Source organism: Pleurodeles waltl, chromosome 6 (assembly GCF_031143425.1).
Source record: "Pleurodeles waltl isolate 20211129_DDA chromosome 6, aPleWal1.hap1.20221129, whole genome shotgun sequence".
Classification (NCBI taxonomy): domain Eukaryota; kingdom Metazoa; phylum Chordata; class Amphibia; order Caudata; family Salamandridae; genus Pleurodeles; species Pleurodeles waltl.
The window spans coordinates 80,654,325-80,663,980 of NC_090445.1; the positions used below are offsets into that span (position 1 = coordinate 80,654,325).

The following is a 9,656-nucleotide window of genomic DNA, read 5'->3' on the forward strand; positions in this document are numbered from 1 at the left end:
AAGTTTGCGCGCCCAAGGCTGATCAGCTCGAAGACAGCTATGCATCCTGTTTAGAGAACGAGGAGCAAGAACAGTGCAACTGTAGTACTGAATCAATTTATATGGAGGAAGAACATTGATATTAAATAGTAGTGGTGATAAAAAGGAGCCCGGTGGCACCCCAAGTGTGGGAGCTGATCCCCTTGATATAAAATATCCTATCTTCCAGAAATGATTTCCAGAATGCAACATTATATCAAAGAAAATTAAAAAACCGGTTCCACATGTCTTCTCAGGACCAGCTTTCCTCGCTTCCACTGTTAGCGGTTTCCACTGAAACCTCTGTATTATTTTTCATGGTCCTGTGTCCTTCTTCCGCCTCCCTCAGCAGTATCTCTTTCTCAAGTAGGTGCAGCATCAGGTCATTTGCTTCCTATTCATCTTAACTCAAATTTGCATCTGTCAGCATTTAACCAGCTAGTCTTCTAATCTGCTACCACAAATGCTGTCACTCCTGGTATCATTCTGAACGTTTATCTGAGGTGCTGCACGCCCACCCATACGTCAGGTTAGCAAGCACCTCTTGTTGAGTCACTTTTCAACATTCCTTGGTCTTTTTCTCTCATCCTCTTTATGAAGATGGAGAAGTGGGCTTCATAATGACAGAGGATTGTGCCAGCCTGGAGCTTTCCAATAAGCAAAATGGCTGATGAGCCTCTTGTCAAGGGGAGCGGTTCAGTATTCTCTTAGGTACATGAGTCTGGTCAGCTACATGCACCTTGCTTGTTATATAGCAAGCCGCAGTCTTTTTTGAGGCCTACGTACATCTTTCAGCCTCCCAATTCTGCTGCAGCCATTGTAGTAAGATTCAGGGGTTTTGTGTGCCATGTATCAAGTCCTGAAACTCTTTATGGGTTTTTCCCCGTGCATTGTCAGTCTTATCTCCTGGGGAATTTCATAGGCCACACTTATCATCTCCAAGACGTTGAGCAACCAGGCAGCTGGCAAACCCATTTTATTTAGGATTTGGTACCAAGCCTGGATAGGGTGAATATGAGGGGAGCGACCAACAGTGTCAAAACTACTTTGCAGACTTGGCACAACAAACAATGTCCACTCAGAAAGGTTCACTCTCTTCAGTGGAGCCGCTGCAGTGGTCTCTCTTCTGAAGGCACAGAGATTACCTCCTGGCAGAAATCTCTAAATCTGGCATTCAGTACACCAGGTGAATGGAGGCCCCACCCATCACTTCTGCTGATTTGTCGGGCTGCCAAGTTCCCAGCAGGGTCTCAATGACCCGAGTTGTGTTTGAGACTTTGTATTTAGTGTTTTGTATTCGGAGTTTGTGTCTTTAGTGGAGAGAAGATTTGCATTATGTGACTGGGTACAGGGATCATCTCTTGTGATCTTCGGGCAGCTAATGTAGTTTCTTGTGAAACACTAGTGCTTAGCATTACAGAATTCACCTCTGGCCACAGTTGCGACACTACATTCTGCCTGATGCGATTTTTGTTTGCAGTCACAAAGCCTGGGATTTAAAATATAATAGGACTCACAGCTGCAGAAGAATTTATTGCGATACGTAAATGCCATTTTGTGTGTCAGAAGTCTTGCTTGTGTAATCCATTCAAAATCACAAATTAATGGATGTGTGTGAAAGGGATGCCCCCCTAATTATTGCGATTAAGAAAGCAAATATCAATTGTTTGTGACCGAAATTAAGGTTACAAACCATCGATCAGTTTCTGCCACCCTAGTTGAGGTGATAACTAATTCTGAATTGGGGTGGCCCCCGGGACAGTTCCCCGTTAAGAATTGAGAAATGGCGGCCTCCTCAGGGTGGGATTGTGCGGGTTCCATACAGTGGACCACTGTATTCTCACCCCATTGTCTTGCCTGCATGTCATTATTAAGCGTGATGCTTTTTAAAGGCTTCTCCATTTTCGGGTTTAACATTAACTCTCACCTTTTTCAGATATTTCGCTGAGGCTTAAAACTACACACACACACACATCCTGCAGTTTGCCTCACGATTCCCACAGGACTCCACACAACGCACCACTTCCCGCCCTGGGAGGCGCCGCTGTCCTAGGCCAAGCCTTTCCTGCGCCCTTTCCTAGCCTGAGCTGCCCGTGCTTACAGCGAGCTCGGAGTCTGCTTCGGTCCGTCCTGTCCCCCCCATCCTTTCAAAAAGAGGAGTTTAAGGTCTCATCCCGCTGGTGTTATGATTAAAGTAGGTATGAAAACTACTTTATGTCGGCAGAGGTATTTGATCACGGGACTGGGGAAGATACTGCTCTTAAATGTGGCACCTTACACCACTCGACTATTCCGGCATCCTCCGGAACACAGTTCTGGAGGCTGACTGCCATCTCGCGAAACAGGGAGAGTTCACACTTTTCTCTACTGGACATTTAAGTATGTGCACAGAGACAAGTTGAGAGGACAGATGCATGTATGTACCAGATTGAGCTCCAGAGAGACTGATGGGGACATAAGACTGGGGTAGAGCGAGAGATGGAGAAAGAGAAAGGTGCCTGTGTCGAGTCAGCAGCAGAGAAAATGAAACAAAGGGGCCTCCTGGGTTAACCACACACTACTGCCTCACAAAGAACACACAGAGGGTGTGTGAAATAACATAGGCACAGCAGCCCGGCTAGCTCAGTTGGTAGAGCATGAGACTCTTAATCTCAGGGTCATGGGTTCGAGCCCCACGTTGGGCGTGATGCTTTTTAAAGGCTTCTCCATTTTCGGGTTTAACATTAACTCTCACCTTTTTCAGATATTTTGCTGAGGCTTAAAACTACACACACACACATCCTGCAGTTTGCCTCACGATTCCCACAGGACTCCACACAACGCAGCACTTCCCGCCCTGGTAGGCGCCGCTGGGAGCGGTCCTAGGCGGAGCCTTTCCTGCGCCCTTTCCTAGCCTGAGCCGCCCATGCTTACAGCGAGCTCGGAGTCCGCTCGGGTCCATCCTGTCCCCCCCCCATCCTTTCAAAAAGAGGAGTTTAAGGTCTCATCCCCGCTGGTGTTATGTTTAAAGTAGGTATGAAAACTACTTTATGTCGGCAGAGGTATTTGATCACAGGACTGGGGAAGATACTGCTCTTGAATGTGGCACCTTACACCGCTCGGCCATTCCGGCATCCTCTGGAACACGGCTCTGGAGGCTGACTGCCACCTCACGAAACAGGGAGAGTTCACACTGTTCTCTACTGGACATTTAAGTATGTGCCCAGAGACAGGTTGAGAGGACAGATGCATGTATGTACCAGAGTGAGCTCCAGAGAGACTGATCGGGACATACAGTGGTGTAGCGTGGGGGGTGCCGGGGGGGCCGGCCGCACCGGGCGCAACATCTGGGGGGGGCGCACTCGCACTCGCGAGTTCTAAAATCCACGGGTTAGGGGGCGCAAATTACTTGCCTTGCCCCGGGTGCTGACAACCCACGCTACGCCACTGGGGACATAAGACTGGGGTAGAGCGAGAGATGGAGAAAGAGAAAGGTGCCTGTGTCGAGTCAGCAGCAGAGAAAATGAAACAAAGGGGCCTCCTGGGATAACAACACACCTCTTCCTCACAAAGAACACACAGAGGGTGTGTGAAATGATATAGGCACAGCAGCCCGGCTAGCTCAGTTGGTAGAGCATGAGACTCTTAATCTCAGGGTCGTGGGTTCGAGCCCCATGTTGGGCGTGATGCTTTTTAAAGGCTTCTCCATTTTTGGGTTTAACATTAACTCTCAGCTTTTTCAGATATTTCGCTGAGGCTTAAAACTACACACACACACACACATCCTGCAGTTTGCCTCGCGATTCCCACAGGACTCCACACAACGCAGCACTTCCCGCCCTTGGAGGCGCCGCTGGGAGCGGTCCTAGGCCGAGCATTTCTTGCGCCCTTTTCTAGCCTGAGCCGCCCGTGCTTACAGCGAGCTCGGAGTCCGCTCCGGTCCGTCCTGTCACCCCCCCATCCTTTCAAAAAGAGGAGTTTAAGGTCTCATCCCCGCTGGTGTTATGATTAAAGTAGGTATGAAAACTACTTTATGTCTGCAGCGGTATTTGATCACGGGATTGGGGAAAATACTGCTCTTGAATGTGGCGCCTTACACCACTCGGCCATTCCGGCAGCCTGCGGAACACGGCTCTGGAGGCTGACTTCCACCTCGCGAAACAGGGAGAGTTCACACTGTTCTCTACTGGACATTTAAGTATGTGCCCAGAGACAGGTTGAGAGGACAGATGCATGTATGTACCAGAGTGAGCTCCAGAGAGACTGATGGGGACATAAGACTGGGGTAGAGCGAGAGATGGAGAAAGAGAAAGGTGCTTGTGTCGAGTCAGCAGCAGAGAAAATGAAACAAAGGGGCCTCCTGGGATAACCACACACTACTTCCTCACAAAGAATACACAGAGGGTGTGTGAAATAACATCAGCACAGCAGCCCGGCTAGCTGAGTCGATAAAACATGAGACTCTTAATCTCAAGGTTGTGGGTTCGAGCCCCACGTTGTGCGTGATGCTTTTTAAAGGCTTCTCCATTTTCGGGGTTTAACATTAACTCTCACCTTTTTCAGATATTTCGCTGAGGCTTAAAACTACACACACACACACATCCTGCAGTTTGCCTCACCATTCCCACAGAACTCCACACAACGCAGCACTTCCCACCCTGGGAGGCGCCGCTGGGAGCGGTCCTAGTCCGAGCCTTTCCTGCGCCCTTTCGTAGCCTGAGCTGCCCGTGCTTACAGAGAGCTCGGAGTCCGCTCTGGTCCGTCCTGCCCCCCCCATCCTTTCAAAAAGAGGAGTTTAAGGTCTCATCCCGATGGTGTTATGATTAAAGTAGGTATGAAAACTACTTTATGTCAGCAGCGGTATTTGATCTCAGGACTGGGGAAGGTACTGCTCTTGAATGTGGCACCTTACACCGCTCGGCCATTCCGGCAGTCTCTGTAACGCTACTCTGGAGGCTGACTGCCACCTCGCGAAACAAGGAGATTTCACACTGTTCTCTACTGGACATTTAAGTATGTGCCCAGAGACAGGTTGAGAGGACAGATGCATGTATGTACCAGATTGAGCTCCAGAGAGACTGATGGGGACATAAGACTGGGGTAGAGCGAGAGATGGAGAAAGAGAAAGGTGCCTGTGTCGAGTCAGCAGCAGAGAAAATGAAACAAAGGGGCCTCCTGGGATAACCACACACTACTTCCTCACAAAGAACCCACAGAGGGTGTGTGAAATGACATAGAAACAGCAGCCTGGCTAGATCAGTCGGTAGAGCTTGAGACTCTTAATCTCAGGGCCGTCGGTTCGAGCCCCACATTGGGTGTGATGCTTTTTAAAGGCTTCTCCATTTTCGGGTTTACCAATAACTCTGACCTTTTTCAGATATTTCGCTGAGGCTTAAAAGTACACACACACACACACATCCTGCAGTTTGCCTCACGATTCCCACAGGACTCCACACAACGCAGCACTTCCCGCCCTGGGAGGCACCGCTGGGAGCAGTCCTAGGCCGAGCCTTTCCTGCGCCCTTTCCTAGCCTGAGCCGCCCGTGCTTACAGCGAGCTCGGAGTCCGCTACGGTCCGTCCTGTCCCCCCCCATCCTTTCAAAAAGAGGAGTTTAAGGTCTCATCCCGCTGGTGTTATGATTAGAGTAGGTATGAAAACTACTTTATGTCGGCAGCGGTATTTGATCACAGGACTGGAGAAGATACTGCTCTTGAATGTTGCGCCTTACACCATTCTGCCATTCCGGCAGCCTCCGGAGCACGGCTCTGGAGGCTGACTGCCACCTCGCGAAACAGGGAGAGTTCACACTGTTCTCTATTGGACATTTAAGTATGTGCCCAGAGACAGGTTGAGAGGACAGATGCATGTATGTACCAGAGTGAGCTCCAGAGAGACTGATGGGGACATAAGACTGGGGTAGAGCGAGAGATGGAGAAAGAGAAAGGTGCCTATGTCGAGTCAGCAGCAGAGAAAATGAAACAAAGGGGCCTCCTGGGATAACCACACACTACTTCCTCACAAAGAACACACAGAGGGTGTGTGAAATGACATAGGCACAGCAGCCCGGCTAGCTCAGTCGGTAGAGCATGAGACTCTTAATCTCAGGGTCGTCGGTTTGAGCCCCACATTGGGCGTGATGCTTTTTTAAGGCTTCTCCATTTTCGGGTTTAACATTAATTCTCACCTTTTTCAGATATTTCGCTGAGGCTTAAAACTACACACACACACATCCTGCACTTTGCCTCACGATTCCCACAGGACTCCACACAACGCAGCACTTCCCGCCCTGGGAGGTGCCGCTGGGAGCGGTCCTAGGCCGAGCCTTTCCTGCGCCCTTTCCTAGCCTGAGCCGCCCGTGCTTATAGCGAGCTCGGAGTCCGCTCCGGTCCGTCCTGTCCCCCCCCATCCTTTCAAAAAGAGGAGTTTAAGGTCTCATCCCCGCTGGTGTTATGATTAAAGTAGGTATGGAAACTACTTTATGTCAGAAGCGGGATTTGACCACGGGACTGGGGAAGATATTGCTCTTGAATGTGGCACCTTACACCGCTCGGCCATTCCGGCAGCCTCCGGAACACGCCTCTGGAGACTGACTGCCACCTCGCGAAACAGGGAGAGTTCACACTGTTCTCTACTGGACATTTAAGTATGTGCCCAGAGACAGGTTGAGAGGACAGATGCATGTATGTACCAGAGTGAGCTCCAGAGAGACTGATGAGGACATAAGACTGGGGTAGAGCGAGAGATGGAGAAAGAGAAAGGTGCCTATGTCAAGTCAGCAGCAGAGAAAATGAAACAAAGGGGCCTCCTGGAATAACCACACACTACTTCCTCACAAAGAACACCCAGAGGGTGTGTGAAATGACATAGGCACAGCAGCCCGGCTACCTCAGTCGGTAGAGCATGAGACTGTTAATCTCAGGGTCGTCGGTTTAAGCCCCACGTTGGGCGTGATGCTTTTTAAAGGCTTCTCCATTTTCGGGTTTAACATTAACTCTCACCTTTTTCAGATATTTCGCTGAGGCTTAAAACTACACACACACACATCCTGCACTTTGCCTCATGATTCCCACAGGACTCCACACAACGCAGCACTTCCCGCCCTGGGAGGCGCCGCTGGGAGCGGTCCTAGGCCGAGTCTTTCCTGCGCCCTTTCCTAGCCTGAGCCGCCCGTGCTTACAGCGAGCTCGGAGTCTGCTCCGGGCCGTCCTGTCCCCGCCCCATTGTTTCAAAAAGAGGAGTTTAAGGTCTCATCCCCGCTAGTGTTATGATTAAAGTAGGTATGAAAACTACTTTATGTCGGCAGCGGGATTTGATCACGGGACTGGGGAAGATACTGCTCTTGAATGAGGCAACTTACACCGCTCGGCCATTCCGGCAGCCTCCGAAACACCGCTCTGGAGGCTGACTGCCACCTCGCGAAACAGGGAGAGTTCACACTGTTCTCTACTGGACATTTAAGTATGTGCCCAGAGACAGGTTGAGAGGACAGATGCATGTATGTACCAGAGTGAGCTCCAATGAGACTGATGGGGACATAATACTGGGGTAGAGCGAGAGATGGAGAAAGAGAAAGGTGCCTGTGTCGAGTCAGCGGCAGAGAAAATGAAACAAAGGGGCCTCCTGTGATAACCACACACTACTTCCTCATAAAGAACACACAGAGGGTGTGTGAAATGTCATAAGCCCAGCAGCCCGGCTAGCTCAGTCGGTAGAGCATGAGACTCTTAATCTCAGGGTTGTGGGTTCGAGCCCCACGTTGGGCATGATGCTTTTTAAAGGCTTTTCCATTTTCGGGTTTAACATTAACTCTCACCTTTTTCAGATATTTCGCTGAGGCTTTAAACTACACACACACACATCCTGCAGTTTGCCTCACGATTCCCACAGGACTCCACACAACGCAGCACTTCCCTCCCTGGGAGGCGCCGCTGGGAGCAGTCCTAGGCCGAGCCTTTCCTGCGCCCTTTCCTAGCCTGAGCCGCCCGTGCTTACAGCGAGCTCGGAGTCCGCTCCGGTCCGTCCTGTCTCCCCCCATCCTTTCAAAAAGAGGAGTTTAAAGTCTCATCCCCGCTGGTGTTATGATAAAAGTAGGTATGAAAACTACTTTATGTCAGCAGCGGGATTTGACCACGGGACTGGAGAAGATATTGCACTTGAATGTGGCACCTTACACCGCTCGGCCATTCCGGCAGCCTCCGAAACACAGCTCTGGAGGCTGACTGCCACCTCACGAAACAGGGAGAGTTCGCACTGTTCTCTACTGGACATTTAAGTATGTGCCCAGAGACAGGTTGAGAGGACAGATGCATGTATGTACCAGAGTGAGCTCCAGAGAGACTGATGGGGACATAAGACTGGGGTAGAGCGAGAGATGGAGAAAGAGAAAGGTGCCTGTGTCGAGTCAGCAGCAGAGAAAATTAAACAAAGGGGCCTCCTGTGATAACCACGCACTACTTCCTCACAAAGAACACACAGAGGGTGTGTGAAATGACATAGGCACAGCAGCCCGGCTAGCTCAGTCGGTAGAGCATGAGACTCTTAATCTCAAGGTCGTGGGTTTGAGCCCCACGTTGCGCGTGATTCTTTTTAAAGGCTTCTCCATTTTCGGGTTTAACATTAACTCTCACCTTTTTCAGATATTTCGCTGAGGCTTAAAACTACACACACACACATCCTGCAGTTTGCCTCACGATTCCCACAGGACTCCACACAACGTAGCACTTCCCGCCCTGGGAGGCGCCGCTGGGAGCGGTTCTAGGCCGAGCCTTTCCTGCGCCCTTTCCTAGCCTGAGCCGCCTGTGCTTACAGCGAGTTCTGAGCCCGCTCCGGTCCGTCCTGTCCCCCCCCCATCCTTTCAAAAAGAGGAGTTTAAGGTCTCATCCCAGCTGGTGTTATGATTAAAGTAGGTATGAAAACTACTTTATGTCAGCAGCGGGATTTGATCACGGGACTGGGGAAGATACTGCTCTTGAATGTGGCGCCTTTGTAGGAGGCTGGACTGGCTTGTAGTGAGTACCAAGGGGTACTTGCACCTTGCACCATGCCCAGTTATCCCTTATTAGTGTATAGGGTGTCTAGCAGCATAGGCTGGTAGATAATGGTAGCTTAGCAGAGCAGCTTAGGCTGAACTAGGAGACGAGTGAAGCTCCTACAGTACCACTAGTGTCACTTGCACAATATCATAAGAAAACACAATACACAGATATACTAAAAATAAAGGTACTTTGGGGGTCATTCTTACCCTGGCGGTCAGTGTTGAAGCGGCGGCCAACCCGCCAACAGGCTGGCGGTCAAAAAAATGGAATTCTGACCCTGGCGGGAACCGCCAACACAGGCCGCCGCTTTAACACTCCGACCGCCACGGCGGGACAAACAAACAGCGCGGCGGTCACCGCAAACAGACAGGCGGGAGACAATGTACCGCCCACTATCACGACTCACCAATCCGCCACCTTTTCCGGGGCGGGAGCACCGCCGATAAAAACACGGCGGAAACAGACTTTCCAAACGGAAAACGCTCACCTCGAGACACTCCACGCGGAATCGGGACAGCATGGAACCGGAACTCCACATCCTCCCAGTCATTGCCTTCCTGCTCTTCTTCCAGGATCACGAACGTCGCCATAGACGACAACGGTGAGTACTGCACCTATGACAC

The 9,656-nt window shown here is 50.6% G+C and overlaps 3 non-coding genes across 3 annotated transcripts; all 3 read left to right on the forward strand.

Annotated features, from left to right (window-relative positions):
• Positions 1 to 2,629: 2,629 nt before the first annotated feature.
• Positions 2,630 to 2,702, forward strand: TRNAK-CUU (transfer RNA lysine (anticodon CUU)). Its single transcript has one exon. It is a non-coding gene; the product is annotated as a tRNA-Lys (tRNA).
• A 906-nt stretch (positions 2,703 to 3,608) lies between these two features.
• Positions 3,609 to 3,681, forward strand: TRNAK-CUU (transfer RNA lysine (anticodon CUU)). The gene has a single exon. It is a non-coding gene; the product is annotated as a tRNA-Lys (tRNA).
• A 4,007-nt stretch (positions 3,682 to 7,688) lies between these two features.
• Positions 7,689 to 7,761, forward strand: TRNAK-CUU (transfer RNA lysine (anticodon CUU)). The gene has a single exon. It is a non-coding gene; the product is annotated as a tRNA-Lys (tRNA).
• The last annotated feature ends 1,895 nt before the right edge of the window (positions 7,762 to 9,656 follow it).